We start from the raw sequence: 20,968 nt of genomic DNA, 5'->3' as shown, positions 1-20,968 counted from the left end.
TTCTCCACCTTCTGTATACATATTTTTACAAACACAAATGTTAGGATTGACTAGTTCAAAACCTGTATTTTAAAATGCAGATTCATAAGCCTAGTAAATCATATCTTAAGTTGTTTTAAGTACAGATGAATAGATATTTAGGAATGTAACACACAGCTGGATTTGTGTGAAAGCATGAATCAGTATTACTCTGTGCAAGTAATAAACAATGCAGTCACTGTGTTGACAATGAGAGGCAGTATATGTGACACACTAGCACAGGAGCACACAGTAGATGTCAGTAACGAGTCTACAACCAGATTTCATCTGCCATTAACCAAGAGGGAGGCAGAGAAAGAGAGAGGCTGGTGTAGGCGGTCCATTCTGAGAGCAACAAACACATAGCAGTCACACACGCTGCTCTGCAATCAGGATGACGAGAGGCAGGCACACATCACACTCGCTGTCTCATAGCAGATATACACACACAAGGAAGTGACCTAACTTAACTTGTGTGCTCTCCACATTGTGTGAGAAATCAGATCGTCAGCTGCTGCCTGCTCCCAGCATGAGCTGACACATCCACACCGACCGCAAATAGGAGAGCAGCAGCAGCTACGTTTCCCCTTGCAAAGCCTTCCTCTTTACAAGCCCCACGTAAAAGGGGGTGGGGGTGGATCCTGATTGAGGAGCTGCTATCCCTGGCTCCTGGGAAGTGGGAACAACAACAACAAGCAGCCTGAGAAGCAGCAGCTACGGCGAGTGGCCATGTGATGTCTCCCTGGTGGGTGAGCTTGTAAAACCAAATAGAAGAAGCGAGGCACAGCCAGAGAGAGGCAGCGTGCTGCGCCGGGGAAGAGGAGGAACTGAGAGTGCACAGAAGGTGAGTGTATGGGGGACACCAGTGTGCGGCCACCACAGCTGTGGTGGGTTGTGTGAGGCTTGTATAGGGGGCGAGAAGGGATTCCCGGGGAGGCTGCCTGACCTGATCACATCATAGGTCACAGGCAGCAGAGCTGGAATGGGGGGAGCTGCGAGGCGCTGGAATGCCATGTACAAAGCCATGGGCTCTCGCCGCCCACTCTACTACAATATATGTATTCATGCTACAAGCACACAGGACCGGCTCATGGATGCAGGGGAAGTTCCTGGAGTAGCCCCCGCAGCCTGGCACAGCGGCCAGTCACCCAACTGTCAGAGAAGATGGGTGTCTGGAGAGCAGCCCTGTCACACTGCATGCAGTGCTGCTAATAGCTCCAGCATGGCTCTTGTTGTTGGGCCGCTTGCAGGGAGAAACAGCTGTCACATTTGGAGGCCTCTTTTATTGCTATTAACCCCTGGCTGGCTTATTGCTGAACTGTGTGACTGTCACGCATGACAAGTGTGCAGCTCCTGCCCTGGCAGTCGGTGGGGGGGGGGGGGGGGGGGTGCAGCTTCCTCCATTCATACGGTAGTAGTGCTGGGGGCATTGTGCATTTCTCAGCCACGTGACGCTGCTTCCCAGTATAGTCGCGTCCTCGCTGTGCATGCAGCGCTGAGCGCTCTGTACCGCATGCTGCATGGAGGTGAGCTGCTGGCAGGGAATAGGTTAAATTCCCGCACAGGGGTTCATATTCCCTTACACTGGGTGACGTGATTAGCAGTCGGAAGGAGCTGCACATATTATTCAGCGCTCTCAGGGTCACCTTAGCTCAGCCAGATGATATGGTAAAGGGTTGTGCTGGATGTGAGAACGGTGACATGACAAATGTCTCTCCAGTGACACCGCAAGTAACACTCAGTCATGTCATTACATTGTGTACGGATGCAGCATGGACACACACATTCACATTACACAAGTCATGCCTCTGTCTCCATTGAAAAATACCAGATTACGCTGAGCTGTGCAGAATGGTCCTGTGTTAACTAGCACATTGCACATATCATACCTAGCACATTGCACATATATCACTATTTACACTATGCAGTATCATAACTAGCACATATATGTACTGTATCACTATTTACACTATGCACTATCATCATAAGTAGTACACTACACATATATTACTATTTACACTATGCAGTATCACAATACCTATCACATTGCACATATATCACTATTTACACTATGCCAGAGGTTCCCAAACTGTGTGCCGTGGCTCCCTGGGGTGCCTCGGGACACTTGCAGGGGTGCCCTGGGTTGGTGGTCCAGGACCAATTCAAATTATTCATGGTCAATATAATAGGCAAAACCAGTGCTGGTGGCTGCCAGTCATAAAATATGTGGCCAAACAGAAGCAAATCCTGTCCCTCACCACACAACTGACCCTAAGGATGACATATAAACGCGATCTACATAATGTAATATTTCTTTCGAAATTTCTCAATAAGAAATTTTTGGCCTAGGGGTGCCATGAAAAAAATTCTGATATTCTAGGGCGCCGTGATTCAAAGAAGTTTGGAAACCACTGCACTATGCAATATCATAATACACATGTCTCACTATTTACACTATGCAATTTCATAACTAGTCCCATATACACATCTGCCACTATTTACACTATGCAATATTATAACTAGCACATGTCATACCTAGCACATTGCACATATATCACTATTTACACTATGCAGTATCATAACTAGCACATATATGTACTGTATCACTATTTACACTATGAAACGTCATAGCTTGTGCACATCTGCCACTATTTACATTATGCAATATTATAACTAGCACATTGCACATATCGCTTCACACTGTAATATCATTGCTAGTACATTGTACACATCTATCACTATTTACACATTGTACATATCTAACTATTTACTCTATGCAATATCATAATTAGTACATTGTACACATCTCATTATTTGCACTATGCAATATCTAACGCTATTTACCCCATGCAATATAGTAACTAGCATATTGTATGTATATGTCATGATTTACACTATGCAATATATTACACATCTAACACTTTTTACACTACAATACCATAAATAGCACATTATACACATTTATCACTATTTAACTATACAGATCACACTCCCTAGATGCTCATTGCATATCACGTATAAGCTTTTGTTTGTTTCCATGGCAAACACTTCTAGTTTTAGCCATGCTCATAATATTGCCAGTGCCACAGAGAGCCCTTTCTTCTTGTTTACTGTGTGTTAGGCAAACTGAGTGGGATTCAATCTGTCTCCCAAATATCATCTCTGTGTATCATAAGCAGAATATGTCTTCTCAGCTCTGTCTGATGTAGCCAAGATCATCTTCACTGTACAATTCACTAGCTATGTGTATTTAATGCCAAGGATAATTCCCTTCATCTACAAGGAGAATACATACATACCTACCTACTTACCAACCAACCAACCAACCACTGTTTACTAGTGATCTTAATAAATGATGTGGCCTATACAGTGTACTCAGCATACTTACTGCAGGGCTGTATATGACAGTTACAGTATTTTGTTGATCCATCAGCAATTTGTTTAAAAAAAAACAACAAAAAACATATACCACAGCAGAATTTCAGTAACGCAACAAATAATAGTAAATTGTACTGTGCAGAGTCAAAAAATGTTGTAAATAAAACTTTGTGAAATGTGCATTTTTCTGCTCTCTAAAGGATGACTCTTCTTTGATATATTTGTTTAAATACCATTGCTTGTTTCTTAAATGTTCATGACTGTAACATGACCCTCTGCCATGACAGCATTGTTCTACAGTGGAGTGAGATTTTGCTGAGTAGCAGAAAAAGCATTTGGAGGTCTATGTATTAATCACACCACTGACATGATTATTAACAGTCAGTATTGTAATGGGTATTTTCATTTTGAATGAAAATATTTGTTCTATTTACTAAAGGTAATTCGCAGGGACAGTGACAATGATAACGACTGTCCCTGAGAGTTATATCCCTGGCAGGAGTCTTTCATATTTGTGTAAGACTCCTGCGGGGGAATCTAACCCTGCGCATATGCACAGTATCAGATTCGGGAGCCGGACAGAAGATCCCTCTCCTGCCAGAATGCCTCCATAGGAATAAAGCAGTTTACGCCATCTGAGAGTGGTGTAAACCAGAGGGGACAAACTCCGACAAGCTATGCTTTTCGGTGTTTGGTACATATGGTCAGACTTTAATAATAAGGAGGACTGCGGTCCTGTGAAATCTCCTGCATTAAGCTGTTAGCAGATAGCAACAGTTCATATAATTATGCAGAAACAACAGTTCTACTTAATTTTATGAAAAAAGTCCTTGACCAACAGAACCTTTAGTTATGAAGTTTCGTCAACATCATGTTCTGTTGCTTAATATATGATTATAGCACAAAGATAATTAAAAGAAACAAATTTGTGGCTGTAATAAAATATATGGTTTAATGCTTATTTGTTTATGAAAAACACAATTTGTTACAGTTTGGAAAGGGAAAACTTGTATATGTAGATTTATAATTAAAGTAGGTATTTTTGTTTGTATCTAAATAATTCACAATTAGCTGATTTACTGTTGGGTGTGTTTGAGTCACAAAATCCTTTCTAACTATTAACCTAAAAAGGGAAATCTAAAGTGTTACTGACTGTATGTTGGCTTTGTATATTATGTACTATTGGTATATTTCTAAAATATTTTTAATTTCTTTAAATGTTAAGGCCCATACACACGGTGAGATTCGGGCTATGTCGGCACATAGTTAGTATCGCAAGCACACTCATTATGTGCTTGCGATACTGACTGCGATTTTTGCTGTGTCAATTTTGACTATCTCTTCTATAGAGAGAAACTGCAGGCAAGTCAATTTTTACTATCTATTCTTGCGATGCTGGGTTCGCAAGGTGACTGGTGACAAGGCGATCTGCACTAACCTTTCTTACGATTTTGACTATATAGTCAAAATCGTAAGAAAAAATCTCACCGTGTGTACACACCATTAGTCTCTAGCATACTCTGGCTAATTCAATTGTTTGTTTGATTGTGTGCCTTTTACGTATTGTTGACTTGTGTAGTCTGATGTGTTTGTGTATCCACACCTCTCTACCTGAGGAAACCCTGATTTCTTGTGTGATATGTGCTATATGAGAATTGCTCAGCAACAATGTACATATGCAATAAGAGCACAATTATTTTTCATTCATAGCTGAGCAGAATTTTAATTGTGGTTGAGTTTCAAAACACATAAATATTTAATAAAACCACTTTTCTGAAAAGCAAATATACATTTGAAACTGGTAGCAAAAGGTTAGTGTACAAAGTGGAATTGTATGTGTATGCTACATATATTGGTTTTCCATTTATTTACCCTTGTGGTGTTAATATATAAAGTTTTAATTGTGTTTAATTAGATTAACAAAAAAAAAGCCTCTAGCAGTTTGCATAATTTCACAAAGATGCTTTATTATTATTATTATTATTATTATTATTATTATCTGAGATGCTGATGCAAGTACTTTATTATGACCATACAAACACACCTAAGGAATCTATGTGTGTCATATACTATGGGTTGTAATAGAAATACAATGGCTTAATGGATGCTGACCTTCAGCCTAGTAATAGTTGGCAGCTCACAGCTGAGAAAGAAGTCTGCTTTGTAGCTAAATTGGTCTCCTTTACTCTTGTCATTCCATCTCATGAGATCACTGAGTGAAAGAGAGGGTGACTTTAGCTAAATAATGATGCAACATGAAATACTTAAATATTTGCTGATGAACGATGTAAAATGTACAGCATAACTTCATTAAATGTCTGGGAACACGTGTTTCAACTAAGCTGGTTAGGTTTATCCTTGTCTTAGTTCATTTATATAATAATAATAATAGTTTTATAATCTATTGTTAGACAAAAATGTCAAGCCATAGTTTTTCTAATTGCTAAAGCAGAAAAGAAATGATTACAATCTTCAATTTAAAAAAAAAATAAAAAATTTTTTTTTATATATTATGTTTTAGTTTTAATATTTGAATGTTGGCATATGTTAAGAATAGTTGTGAGTTTACTTTTTTATTTCATCATATTTGTCTTTTATAAACTTTTGTTATCTGTCACTAGCCTTATTTGTATGTTTTATTTAGTAAATTTCAAATTATTTGTTAAGAATCAATGAAGCATAGAGAATGCTACGTTAACTAGTGCAAGGACATCCTAAGAATGTACTAATAAAACTTAAATCTCTTTACATATCCAATAAAGAGAGACTCGTACTGTATTTTGTGTTGTGATAGAGACACAATTCATTAGACCACAGGTTCTCAAACTCGGTCCTCAGGACCCCACACGGTGCATGTTTTGCAGGTCTTCTCACAGAATCACAAGTGACATAATTAGCTCCACCTGTGGACCTTTTATAATGTGTCAGTGAGTAATTAATACACCTGTGCACCCTGCTGGGTTACCTGCAAAACATGCACTGTGTGGGGTCCTGAGGACCGAGTTTGAGAACCACTGCATTAGACAATAAATTCTACTAAACCAGTTTTAAGAATTGAAAAGCATTCATTATGTGATGGTTAAACTCAAAAGAACTTCACACATAAAGGAAACTATGTAATGCATACATTCATCTGATGTTTTTACTTACTGAGATAGGGAATGTGGAAAACAATTACAATTATTCAAGTAGTATTAAATATTCTGGATGGGGTTGGTAATTAAACACCACAGTTTTAATTATAGTAAATTGATCTAGCTCTTTTTGCACTTGGTCGATCCATACTACTTGCATAATTTTCTATGTAACCGTACAGAGATAAACTATTTACCTTTTTTTATTTTTTATATATGTGTTTATGTTTAGATGCCTTTTTATTCTTTTATCCCTAAAAATACTTAAGATACTTAAAATTAATAAAATAAACATACTTAAGAATTTCAATAGATTTTTTTTCCCCCCCCCCCTACAAACCAAGTTTTTTGAACCTAACCTTTTGCTACCTTTCATGTGTCCTTTTCAGGGCTGCAACTGTCATAATTTCTTACACTGGGTTATTCTATCGCAAAACCTGCTTTTGAAATGGTATTTGAAACGGTTCTTAAAACGGGTCAGAGCAGTTAAACCCCTTTCACATCTCATGTTGTAACCAGTAAATTACCATTTCATTACCGTTTTGGTACCTTTCACACTGAACCCGTTTCACCCATAGAAAACAGTGGTTGTCATTATAAATGGACTTTTCTGGCCCACACATTATTAATAATTATTAATTAATTCATTATTAATAATTTGGATAGTCGTACGATGGAACCCAGCAGCTTGAAGCATTTTTGCTATGTTTTTATATATGAGGGTATCCTTGACTGTCCCAGTAATTTGGCAGCAGATTTCCTCATCCCCTCTGATCCTAAAGCAGCTCCCTCACCTCTTCATCACTCCAATTAGACATTTTATAATGGCTTTGCAGTCTAAACGTTTATAAAGCCACTCTCACATGTGTCTCCTGTGTTTTCCAAGCTGTTTCCTGGTTGTGGCTGCTGACATCACACATGGAGACAGCCTATGACCTGCTGGGGCTTGCAAATACCGTTTCAGACCCTTTCACACTGCACAGTGAAATGGGACTGAAACGGGTAGGACCCTTCTTTTTTACCGTTTCAAAATACAGGTATTTTGAAAACGGTAAATTGAAGGGGACCCTTTCACATCGCAGCTTGACCCGTTTAGGAAGCCAGTTAAAACGGCAAAATACCGGGTATAAGCTGCGGTGTGAAAGGGGTATTATTGTCCTTTCATTTGTGCAGCTAATCCTTAAAGTAGGTACACACTAGGCGATGTTCTCTATGAGCAACATCGCCTAGTGTTTCCTTGTTTCCCCTCCTGGGCTGGGGCGGTCGGCGACAGTTGCATACACACTGAGCGATATGCAAACCATATCGCTCAGTGACGTCCACGCTGCGGCCAGGCCGTACATGCAGTTATTGACAGTCCAAATTGGTCTGCGCATCGCTCGGCGGCGGTGGCATACACACTTAGCGATAAATTAAACAAGGTCGAAGGGTAAAAATGAGCGACGTTTCATTTATCGCTAAGTGTGTACCCATCATTACAGTTATGTTACAAAGTTGTATTTTCTTAATGTCATTTTTTTTATGGACGGGGAGTGGATACAGTGGGCTCTTGTTAAATAAATAATATATGTGTGTATATATATATATATATATATATATATATATATACACACACACACACACACACACACACACACACACACACACACACACACACACACACACACTCTCTATCTATATGTATATATATATATATATATATATATATATATATATAACATGCAGGTCCGGCTCTCCCATTAGACAATCCAATAGCGCTGGGTGCCTCCACAGTTATTGGGATATACACAGCATATGGTGCGGCACTCCAAGCGACGTAACAAAGTACACTTACAATCGTAGTGAAGACAACGTTTCAATGCTTTTACTTGTGCATTTTCATCAGGTCAAATGAACAAAACCAAAGTGCTTACCTAAATAGTGTGTGCAGACGCCATCACCACGCTTCCGGAACACAGGCACATGCCTAGTCCGTCGGCGCTCCCACATGACGTTATTACCCACAGCCAGTTACTATAGCAACATCAGTACACAATACAAACATATTAGATATACATTATAGACAGAGCAAACACACCAGTCGGCATGTCCATAGATTAAATTACAAGGAAAGCTTATTGCAGGTCACCATCAGGTCAATATATATCGGCATATACAATTCTATTTTTGTATATGCCGATATATATTGACCTGATGGTGACCTGCAATAAGCTTTCCTTGTAATTTAATCTATGGACATGCCGACTGGTGTGTTTGCTCTGTCTATAATGTATATCTAATATGTTTGTATTGTGTACTGATGTTGCTATAGTAACTGGCTGTGGGTAATGACGTCATGTGGGAGCGCCGACGGACTAGGCATGTGCCTGTGTTCCGGAAGCGTGGTAATGGCGTCTGCACACACTATTTAGGTAAGCACTTTGGTTTTGTTCATTTGACCTGATGAAAATGCACAAGTAAAAGCATTGAAACTAGAGATGAGCGGGTTCGGTTCCTCTGAATCCGAACCCGCCCGAACTTCAGCTTTTTTCCACGGGTCCGAGCAGGCTCGGATCCTCCCGCCTTGCTCGGTTAACCCGAGCACGCCCGAACGTCATCATCCCGCTGTCGGATTCTCGCGAGACTCGGATTCTATATAAGGAGCCGCGCGTCGCCGCCATTTTCACACGTGCATTGAGAGTCATAGGGAGAGGACGTGGCTGGCGTCCTCTCCGTTTAGAGAAGAGAGAGACACAGTATTTTGGGGAGCATTATTAGGAGGAGTACTACTATACTGTATACTACTCAGACACAGTATTTTGGGGAGCATTATTAGGAGGAGTACTACTATACTGTATACTACTCTACTACTTGCTGAAGTGATATTTATAGAGTCATAGGGAGAGGACGTGGCTGGCGTCCTCTCCGTTTAGAGAAGAGAGAGACACAGTATTTTGGGGAGCATTATTAGGAGGAGTACTACTATACTGTATACTACTCAGACACAGTATTTTGGGGAGCATTATTAGGAGGAGTACTACTATACTGTATACTACTCTACTACTTGCTGAAGTGATATTTATAGAGTCATAGGGAGAGGACGTGGCTGGCGTCCTCTCCGTTTAGAGAAGAGAGAGACACAGTATTTTGGGGAGCATTATTAGGAGGAGTACTACTATACTGTATACTACTCAGACACAGTATTTTGGGGAGCATTATTAGGAGGAGTACTACTATACTGTACACTACTCTACTACTTGCTGAAGTGATATTTATAGAGTCATAGGGAGAGGACGTGGCTGGCGTCCTCTCCGTTTAGAGAAGAGAGAGACACAGTATTTTGGGGAGCATTATTAGGAGGAGTACTACTATACTGTATACTACTATACTACTTGCTGAAGTGATATTTATAGAGTCATAGGGAGAGGACGTGGCTGGCGTCCTCTCCGTTTAGAGAAGAGAGAGACACAGTATACTATTTTGGGGAGCATTATTAGGAGGAGTACTACTATACTGTATACTACTCTACTACTTGCTGAAGTGATATTTATAGAGTCATAGGGAGAGGACGTGGCTGGCGTCCTCTCCGTTTAGAGAAGAGAGAGACACAGTATTTTGGGGAGCATTATTAGGAGGAGTACTACTATACTGTATACTACTATACTACTTGCTGAAGTGATATTTATAGAGTCATAGGGAGAAGACGTGGCTGGCGTCCTCTCCGTTTAGAGAAGAGAGAGACACAGTATACTATTTTGGGGAGCATTATTAGGAGGAGTACTACTATACTGTATACTACTCTACTACTTGCTGAAGTGATATTTATAGAGTCATAGGGAGAGGACGTGGCTGGCGTCCTCTCCGTTTAGAGAAGAGAGAGACACAGTATTTTGGGGAGCATTATTAGGAGGAGTACTACTATACTGTATACTACTCTACTACTTGCTGAAGTGATATTTATAGAGTCATAGGGAGAGGACGTGGCTGGCGTCCTCTCCGTTTAGAGAAGAGAGAGACACAGTATTTTGGGGAGCATTATTAGGAGGAGTACTACTATACTGTATACTACTTGCTGAAGTGATATTTATAGATTAGATAGTGTGACTAAGTGTATTATCTGACTTGTGGGGGAGACACTGACAGTGGGGAGCAGTTAGAGTCTGAGAGCAGGACTCAGGAGTACATATAACGTACAGTGCACACTTTTGCTGCCAGAGTCGGTGCCACACTGCCATTGTTGTGACCACACTGACCACCAGTATAATAATATATTTTGTGATTGTCTGCTTAGGACTCGGAGTACTAGTTGCAAGTTGCAACGTGACCTGACCACCAGTTTAATAATCAATCACCACCGGTTTAATATATATATAATTGTATATAATATATATATATATATATATAATATTGTATACCACCTACCCGTGGTTTTTTTTTTTTCTTTCTTCTTTGTACATACTACTATAGTATAGTAGCTTACTGTAGCAGTCTGCGGTGCTGCTGAGCTGACAGTGTCCAGCAGGTCCGTCATCAGTCATCATTACCAATACCTAATAAATATATTATCTACCTGTCCGGCTGCAGTACTAGTGATATTATATATACATACATATATATATTGATTTCATCTCATTATCAATCATCCAGTCTATATTAGCAGCAGACACAGTACGGTAGTCCACGGCTGTAGCTACCTCTGTGTCGGCACTCGGCAGTCCATCCATAATTGTATACTAGTATCCATCCATCTCCATTGTTTACCTGAGGTGCCTTTTAGTTGTGCCTATTAAAATATGGAGAACAAAAATGTTGAGGTTCCAAAATTAGGGAAAGATCAAGATCCACTTCCACCTCGTGCTGAAGCTGCTGCCACTAGTCATGGCCGAGACGATGAAATGCCAGCAACGTCGTCTGCCAAGGCCGATGCCCAATGGCATAGTACAGAGCATGTCAAATCCAAAACACCAAATATCAGTAAAAAAAGGACTCCAAAACCTAAAATAAAATTGTCGGAGGAGAAGCGTAAACTTGCCAATATGCCATTTACCACACGGAGTGGCAAGGAACGGCTGAGGCCCTGGCCTATGTTCATGGCTAGTGGTTCAGCTTCACAGGAGGATGGAAGCACTCAGCCTCTCGCTAGAAAACTGAAAAGACTCAAGCTGGCAAAAGCACCGCAAAGAACTGTGCGTTCTTCGAAATCCCAAATCCACAAGGAGAGTCCAATTGTGTCGGTTGCGATGCCTGACCTTCCCAACACTGGACGTGAAGAGCATGCGCCTTCCACCATTTGCACGCCCCCTGCAAGTGCTGGAAGGAGCACCCGCAGTCCAGTTCCTGATAGTCAGATTGAAAATGTCAGTGTTGAAGTACACCAGGATGAGGAGGATATGGGTGTTGCTGGCGCTGGGGAAGAAATTGACAAGGAGGATTCTGATGGTGAGGTGGTTTGTTTAAGTCAGGCACCCGGGGAGACACCTGTTGTCCGTGGGAGGAATAGGGCCGTTGACATGCCTGGTGAAAATACCAAAAAAATCAGCTCTTCGGTGTGGAAGTATTTCACCAGAAATGCGGACAACATTTGTCAAGCCGTGTGTTGCCTTTGTCAAGCTGTAATAAGTAGGGGTAAGGACGTTAACCACCTCGGAACATCCTCCCTTATACGTCACCTGCAGCGCATTCATAATAAGTCAGTGACAAGTTCAAAAACTTTGGGTGACAGCGGAAGCAGTCCACTGACCAGTAAATCCCTTCCTCTTGTAACCAAGCTCACGCAAACCACCCCACCACCAACTCCCTCAGTGTCAATTTCCTCCTTCCCCAGGAATGCCAATAGTCCTGCAGGCCATGTCACTGGCAATTCTGACGAGTCCTCTCCTGCCTGGGATTCCTCCGATGCATCCTTGCGTGTAACGCCTACTGCTGCTGGCGCTGCTGTTGTTGCTGCTGGGAGTCGATGGTCATCCCAGAGGGGAAGTCGGAAGACCACTTGTACTACTTCCAGTAAGCAATTGACTGTCCAACAGTCCTTTGCGAGGAAGATGAAATATCACAGCAGTCATCCTGCTGCAAAGCGGATAACTGAGGCCTTGGCATCCTGGGTGGTGAGAAACGTGGTTCCAGTATCCATCATTACTGCAGAGCCAACTAGAGACTTGTTGGAGGTACTGTGTCCCCGGTACCAAATACCATCTAGGTTCCATTTCTCTAGGCAGGCGATACCGAAAATGTACACAGACCTCAGAAAGAGAGTCACCAGTGTCCTAAAAAATGCAGCTGTACCCAATGTCCACTTAACCACGGACATGTGGACAAGTGGAGCAGGGCAGGGTCAGGACTATATGACTGTGACAGCCCACTGGGTAGATGTATTGACTCCCGCCGCAAGAACAGCAGCGGCGGCACCAGTAGCAGCATCTCGCAAACGACAACTCTTTCCTAGGCAGGCTACGCTTTGTATCACCGCTTTCCAGAATAGGCACACAGCTGAAAACCTCTTACGGCAACTGAGGAAGATCATCGCGGAATGGCTTACCCCAATTGGACTCTCCTGTGGATTTGTGGCATCGGACAACGCCAGCAATATTGTGTGTGCATTAAATATGGGCAAATTCCAGCACGTCCCATGTTTTGCACATACCTTGAATTTGGTGGTGCAGAATTTTTTAAAAAACGACAGGGGCGTGCAAGAGATGCTGTCGGTGGCCAGAAGAATTGCGGGACACTTTCGGCGTACAGGCACCACGTACAGAAGACTGGAGCACCACCAAAAACTACTGAACCTGCCCTGCCATCATCTGAAGCAAGAAGTGGTAACGAGGTGGAATTCAACCCTCTATATGCTTCAGAGGTTGGAGGAGCAGCAAAAGGCCATTCAAGCCTATACAATTGAGCACGATATAGGAGGTGGAATGCACCTGTCTCAAGTGCAGTGGAGAATGATTTCAACGTTGTGCAAGGTTCTGATGCCCTTTGAACTTGCCACACGTGAAGTCAGTTCAGACACTGCCAGCCTGAGTCAGGTCATTCCCCTCATCAGGCTTTTGCAGAAGAAGCTGGAGACATTGAAGGAGGAGCTAACACGGAGCGATTCCGCTAGGCATGTGGGACTTGTGGATGGAGCCCTTAATTCGCTTAACAAGGATTCACGGGTGGTCAATCTGTTGAAATCAGAGCACTACATTTTGGCCACCGTGCTCGATCCTAGATTTAAAGCCTACCTTGGATCTCTCTTTCCGGCAGACACAAGTCTGCTGGGGTTGAAAGACCTGCTGGTGAGAAAATTGTCAAGTCAAGCGGAACGCGACCTGTCAACATCTCCTCCTTCACATTCTCCCGCAACTGGGGGTGCGAGGAAAAGGCTCAGAATTCCGAGCCCACCCGCTGGCGGTGATGCAGGGCAGTCTGGAGCGACTGCTGATGCTGACATCTGGTCCGGACTGAAGGACCTGACAACGATTACGGACATGTCGTCTACTGTCACTGCATATGATTCTCTCAACATTGAAAGAATGGTGGAGGATTATATGAGTGACCGCATCCAAGTAGGCACGTCACACAGTCCGTACTTATACTGGCAGGAAAAAGAGGCAATTTGGAGGCCCTTGCACAAACTGGCTTTATTCTACCTAAGTTGCCCTCCCACAAGTGTGTACTCCGAAAGAGTGTTTAGTGCCGCCGCTCACCTTGTCAGCAATCGGCGTACGAGGTTACATCCAGAAAATGTGGAGAAGATGATGTTCATTAAAATGAATTATAATCAATTCCTCCGTGGAGACATTGACCAGCAGCAATTGCCTCCACAAAGTACACAGGGAGCTGAGATGGTGGATTCCAGTGGGGACGAATTGATAATCTGTGAGGAGGGGGATGTACACGGTGATATATCGGAGGATGATGATGAGGTGGACATCTTGCCTCTGTAGAGCCAGTTTGTGCAAGGAGAGATTAATTGCTTCTTTTTTGGTGGGGGTCCAAACCAACCCGTCATTTCAGTCACAGTCGTGTGGCTGTCACTGAAATGATGGGTTGGTTAAAGTGTGCATGTCCTGTTTATACAACATAAGGGTGGGTGGGAGGGCCCAAGGACAATTCCATCTTGCACCTCTTTTTTTCTTTAATTTTTCTTTGCGTCATGTGCTGTTTGGGGAGGGTTTTTTGGAAGGGACATCCTGCGTGACACTGCAGTGCCACTCCTAGATGGGCCCGGTGTTTGTGTCGGCCACTAGGGTCGCTTATCTTACTCACACAGCTACCTCATTGCGCCTCTTTTTTTCTTTGCGTCATGTGCTGTTTGGGGAGGTTTTTTTTGGAAGGGACATCCTGCGTGACACTGCAGTGACACTCCTAGATGGGCCCGGTGTTTGTGTCGGCCACTAGGGTCGCTTATCTTACTCACACAGCTACCTCATTGCGCCTCTTTTTTTCTTTGCGTCATGTGCTGTTTGGGGAGGGTTTTTTGGAAGGGCCATCCTGCGTGACACTGCAGTGACACTCCTAGATGGGCGCGGTGTTTGTGTCGGCCACTAGGGTCGCTTAGCTTAGTCATCCAGCGACCTAGGTGCAAATTTTAGGACTAAAAATAATATTGTGAGGTGTGAGGTATTCAGAATAGACTGAAAATGAGTGTAAATTATGGTTTTTGAGGTTATTAATACTTTGGGATCAAAATGACCCCCAAATTCTATGATTTAAGCTGTTTTTTAGTGTTTTTTTTGAAAAAAACACCCGAATCCAAAACACACCCGAATCCGACAAAAAAAATTCGGTGAGGTTTTGCCAAAACGCGGTCGAACCCAAAACACGGCCGCGGAACCGAACCGAACCCAAAACACAAAACCCGAAAAATTTCCGGCGCTCATCTCTAATTGAAACGTTGTCTTCACTACGATTGTAAGTGTACTTTGTTACGTCACTTGGAGTGCCGCACCATATGCTGTGTGTGTATGTAGCAGCATGATTTTCTCTGACGTCCTAGTGGATGCTGGGAACTCCGTAAGGACCATGGGGAATAGACGGGCTCCGCAGGAGACTGGGCACTCTAAGAAAGAATTAGGACTACTGGTGTGCACTGGCTCCTCCCTCTATGCCCCTCCTCCAGACCTCAGTTAGAATCTGTGCCCGGCTCGAGCAAGTTGCACACTAGGGGCTCTCCTGAGCTCTTAGTAAAGAAAGTATTTATTAGGTTTTTTATTTTCAGTGAGATCTGCTGGCAACAGACTCACTGCTACGAGGGACTTAGGGGAGAGAAGCGAACCTACCTGCTTGCAGCTAGCTTGGGCTTCTAGGCTACTGGACACCATTAGCTCCAGAGGGATCGAACACAGGCCCAGCCTCGGTCGTCCGGTCCCGGAGCCGCGCCGCCGTCCCCCTTGCAGAGCCAGAAGCAAGAAGAACGTCCTGGAAATCGGCGGCTGAAGACTCCGGTCTTCATTAAGGTAGCGCACAGCACTGCAGCTGTGCGCCATTGCTCCCCATGCACACCACATACTCCGGTCACTGATGGGTGCAGGGCGCTGGGGGGGGGGGGGCGCCCTGGGCTGCAATTAGATTACCTTAAAATGGCAAAAAAACACATAATCTAGTCTAATAAACTATATGTGTGTAAAAATCCCCTGCCATAATATTAATATAAAGAGCGGGAGAAGCCAGCCGAAAAAGGGGCGGGGCTATCTCCCTCAGCACACTGGCGCCATTTCCTCTTCACAGCTCCGCTGGAAGGACGCTCCCCAGGCTCTCCCCTGCAGTTTCCAGGCTCAATAGGGTAAAAAAGAGAGGGGGGGCACTAAATTTAGGCGCAATACTGTGTATTATAGCTGCTATAGGGAAAATCACTTTGTGTAGTGTAAATCCCTGTTTATATAGCGCTGTGGTGTGTGCTGGCATACTCTCTCTCTGTCTCCCCAAAGGACTTTGTGGGGTCCTGTCCTCAGTCAGAGCATTCCCTGTGTGTGTGCGGTGTGTCGGTACGGCTGTGTCGACATGTTTGATGAGGAGGCTTATGTGGAGGCGGAGCAGGTGCCGATAAATGTGATGTCACCCCCTGCGGGGTCGACACCAGAGTGGATGGATATGTGGAAGGTATTAACCGACAGTGTCAACTCCTCACATAAAAGGCTGGATGACGTAACAGCCGTGGGACAGCTGGCTTCTCAGCCCGTGCCTGCCCCGGCGTCTCAAAGGCCATCAGGGGCTCAAAAACGCCCGCTACCTCAGATGGCAGACACAGATGTCGACACGGAGTCTGACTCCAGTGTCGACGACGACGAGACTAATGTACATTCCACTAGGGCTATCCGTTGCATGATTACGGCAATGAAAACTGTGTTGCACATTTCTGACATTAACCAAAGTACCACTAAAAAGGGTATTATGTTTGGGGAGAAAAAGCAACCAGTGGTTTTTCCCCCTTCAGATGAAGTAAATGAAGTGTGTGAAGAAGCGTGGGCTTCCCCTGATAAAAAACTAGTGATTTCTAAAAAGTTACTAATGGCGTACCCTTTCCCGCCAGAGGACAGGGTACGTTGGGCGACATCCCCGAGGGTGGATAAAGCGCTCACACGCTTGTCAAAAAAGGTGGCACTACCGTCTCAGGATACGGCCGCCTTAAAGGAGCCTGCGGATAGAAAGCAGGAGGCTATCCTGAAGTCTGTATATACACACTCGGGTACTATACTGAGACCTGCTATTGCTTCAGCATGGATGTGCAGTGCTGCAGCAGCGTGGTCTGATTCCCTATCTGATAATATTGATTCCCTTGACAGGGACACTATATTGCTAACCATAGAGAATATTAAAGACATAGTCTTATACATGAGAGATGCACAGAGGGATATTTGCCGGCTGGCATCTAGAATAAATGCAATGTCCATTTCTGCCAGGAAAGTATTATGGACTCGGCAGTGGACAGGTGATGCGGATTCTAAAAGGCACATGGAGGTTTTGCCTTACAAGGGTGAGAAATTGTTTGGGGATGGTCTCTCGGACCTCGTTTCCACAGCGACAGCTGGGAAGTCGACATTTTTACCCCAGGTTCCCTCACAGCCAAAGAAAGCACCGTATTATCAGGTACAGTCCTTTCGGCCCCAGAAAGGCAAGCGGGTTAAAAGCGCGTCCTTTCTGCCCAGAGGCAGGGGTAGAGGGAAAAAGCTGCACCATACAGCCAGTTCCCAAGAACAGAAATCCTTCCCTGCTTCCATTAAATCCACCGCATGATGCTGGGGCTCCACTGGTGGAGCCAGGTGCGGTGGGGGCCCGTCTCCGGAACTTCAGCGACCGGTGGGTTCGCTCACAGGTGGATCCCTGGGTTCTACAAGTGGTATCTCAGGGATACAAGCTGGAATTCGAGACGTCTCCCCCTCGCCGTTACCTCAAATCAGCCTTGCCAGCTACTCCCCCGGACAGGGAGGTAGTGCTGGCGGCAATTCACAAGCTGTTCCTCCAGCAGGTGATAATAAAAGTTCCCCTCCTTCAACAGGGACGGGGTTACTATTCCACAATGTTTGTGGTACCGAAACCAGACGGTTCGGTGAGACCCATTCTAAATTTAAAATCCTTGAACACTTATATAAGAAGGTTCAAGTTCAAAATGGAATCGCTCAGGGCGGTTATTGCAAGCCTGGAAGAGGGGGATTACATGGTATCACTGGACATCAAGGATGCGTACCTGCATGTCCCCATTTACCCACCTCACCAGGTGTACCTCCGTTTTGTGGTACAAGACTGCCATTACCAATTCCAGACGTTGCCGTTTGGTCTGTCCACGGCACCGAGGGTATTTACCAAGGTAATGGCCGAAATGATGATATTCCTTCGAAAGAAGGGAGTTATAATTATCCCATACTTGGACGATCTCCTTTATAAAGGCGAGGTCCATGGAGCAGTTGTTGGTCGGAGTAGCACTATCTCAGGAAGTGCTACAACAGCACGGCTGGATTCTGAATATTCCAAAGTCGCAGCTGGTTCCTACGACGCGTCTGCTGTTCCTGGGTATGATTCTGGAGACAGAACAGAAGAAGGTGTTTCTCCCGGAGGAGAAGGCAAAGGAGTTGTCATCTCTGATCAGAGACCTCCTGAAACCAAAACAGGTGTCGGTGCATCACTGCACGCGAGTCCTGGGAAAGATGGTAGCTTCTTACGAAGCAATTCCATTCGGCAGGTTCCATGCAAGGATCTTTCAGTGGGATCTGTTAGACAAGTGGTCCGGATCGCATCTTCAGATGCATCGGCTGATCACCCTGTCCCCGAGGGCCAGGGTGTCTCTGCTGTGGTGGCTGCAGAGTGCTCATCTTCTAGAGGGCCGCAGATTCGGCATACAGGACTGGGTCCTGGTGACCACGGATGCAAGCCTCCGAGGTTGGGGGGCAGTCACGCAGGGAAGATACTTCCAAGGACGATACTGGGGGGCGTGATCTAGCCAGGAAACCAGCAAGACACATATATTCTGAGCTCCTGCAATATCCTGTATAATATAAGGTATTATATCCCACACGCGACCTATACCATATCAGACGGTGTTTATCTATCTTGCGGGCACTCTCTGGATCACGTTGGTTGGTGCTGTGAAGCCGGGGGTGGGAGAAATACCTTTCTGCAGGCTACGGCCTATATCACCTACCAAGCCGCGGACTTAATTTCTCACAGCACCTGACACCCGAGCTCCTGACCCTAGATTGCAGGCTTTTTAGGCTGCGTACTGCTTGGGAGCCACATCCGGAGGTGAGCCATACCTATATCCTGCTTTATCTGGGCATCATTTTCCCGCACTAACGTCCTCATAGCCCCGCTGGAAGGCAGAAAACTCCGGGTGACTTGTTCCCTTATTACTTTCCAACGGCCATCTTGGAAACAGCCTGCACAGGCTTTTCAGTGGAGATGCTTTGAAAAGGTCTGTGCTTTATCCCTAATATTTCTACGCGGCATCCCGGTCTCACCCATAGTTCCTGTCATTCCTGAATTTGGTGGTGTGCTAGCCACCGCCATTTTGCTGCGGTTCACCATTACGGAGACTGGTCTGCTTTACATACTGTGCTGATCTCCTCCTGCGGACCTTATATTGGAACCATGGATATCTCCTTACAGAGAATACTCCAGGCTATTCATGCCGCTACTCAACGGCTCCTTAACAAATTTACTGCAACATATTTGGCTACCCCCTCTTCTTGTCTACCTGAGCAATGTGTCGGAGGAAATGCTGAGGATCTGACTCTAAACTATAATACTACCATTCCTATTGCCCCTGAGGCTGATTATACTATGGACTTGAGTCTTCTGGTGGTTCCGCCCAAATCAGAGATTTCTTGGTTCGTCAAACCTGGATGTTGTTCTGATGCCGATGTTCCCTCATTTGTTCCTTCTATGTCTCTGTTGAAGATCTTACGACCCCGGGACTTACCATTTATGTTTGCCGGATGCTTTATTGTTTATTCACGATCACCCTGGGATGGACCTGGCTTTATATTTTTGCTATGTCGGAGAGCTGAACTTTGGCCAGACTAATGACTATTGATACACCACCTTAGTATTGGAGATGCCTCATCCATCTCTGGATACCCCTCCTTTTTTTTTTTTTTCTTTTTTTTTTTTCTCCTGATTGCTGTGGTATATATGTATTTATATACTCTGTTTTTTTCTTTTTTTCTTTTAATATAGTACTATTTACCTTTTATTTGAAGGGTCTACATATCCGATTTCTTATCATTCTCATTAATGCCTACTGTACGACATTTCTTTTTTGTCTGAAGCAATTAGCAGAGTTCTGTTTACTCTTGCTCTGGGTTCTTCAGTACACATTGATTCAACATATTATTCTAATATCTGTTAGGCTGTTTGTATGTCAGACTGATGTCAAGTTCTATGTGGGGAGGAACTTTATGTCCTTTATTATGAGACAGTTGAACCTATCCTAGTTGGAGCCATTAGTATTTTGCCCGTGTCAGTTATTTATTTTAATATCCTTCATTGAGGGAGGAGGGTGGGAGGTGTTTAGATAGATAGTGTAGTTAGAGGGGGGAGGGGTTACTTTTTTTCGGGATACAAGTATACCTAGGTTGGGGGTAGGTTATACAGGGTGGGGGTTATGGGGAGGGTGCGTTTGGGTACAGTTTATGGGATCCAAGTATGCCTGGGTTGGGGTTAGGTTATACAGGGTGGGGGGTTATGGGGAGGTTTGCTTTGGGTAGATTAACCAAAATAAAATAATCTCATGTTTGTCCGGATACTTGTTATTGTTATGATTCCCGTACTCCAGACCAGAGGAGATCTTAATGACAGAGGTCTGAGTACTGGAAAGATATGCTGGTACGGGAGCAGGAAAGCCTAGTAACCCCTGGCGCCCTAACTCCGTTGTCTCGCCCGTGTTATCAGAAATCCCCTGCGAGACTATGGTTGCTTGAGCCCATGGCAGCCGCGTTCGAAGGGCGGATTATGTCTGCCCAACCCCGATGCCCCCTCAGGTCTTA

The 20,968-nt window shown here is 44.1% G+C and overlaps 1 protein-coding gene across 2 annotated transcripts in view; it reads left to right on the top strand.

The window, feature by feature from the left end:
- Positions 1 to 384: 384 nt before the first annotated feature.
- The window catches only part of BACH2 (BTB domain and CNC homolog 2), a 486,829-nt gene continuing 466,245 nt past the window's right edge, over positions 385 to 20,968 (top strand). For both annotated transcript variants that reach the window (XM_063916991.1, XM_063916990.1), the window contains exon 1: positions 385 to 862. The gene's annotated coding sequence lies outside the window, so the exon portion shown is untranslated. The remainder of the gene's footprint in view (positions 863 to 20,968) is intronic.

Source organism: Pseudophryne corroboree, chromosome 4, assembly GCF_028390025.1.
Source record: "Pseudophryne corroboree isolate aPseCor3 chromosome 4, aPseCor3.hap2, whole genome shotgun sequence".
In the NCBI taxonomy this organism is placed as follows: Eukaryota; Metazoa; Chordata; class Amphibia; order Anura; family Myobatrachidae; genus Pseudophryne; species Pseudophryne corroboree.
Note: the sequence above shows the minus strand (reverse complement) of the source record. Positions and strands in the feature narration are given on the sequence as shown.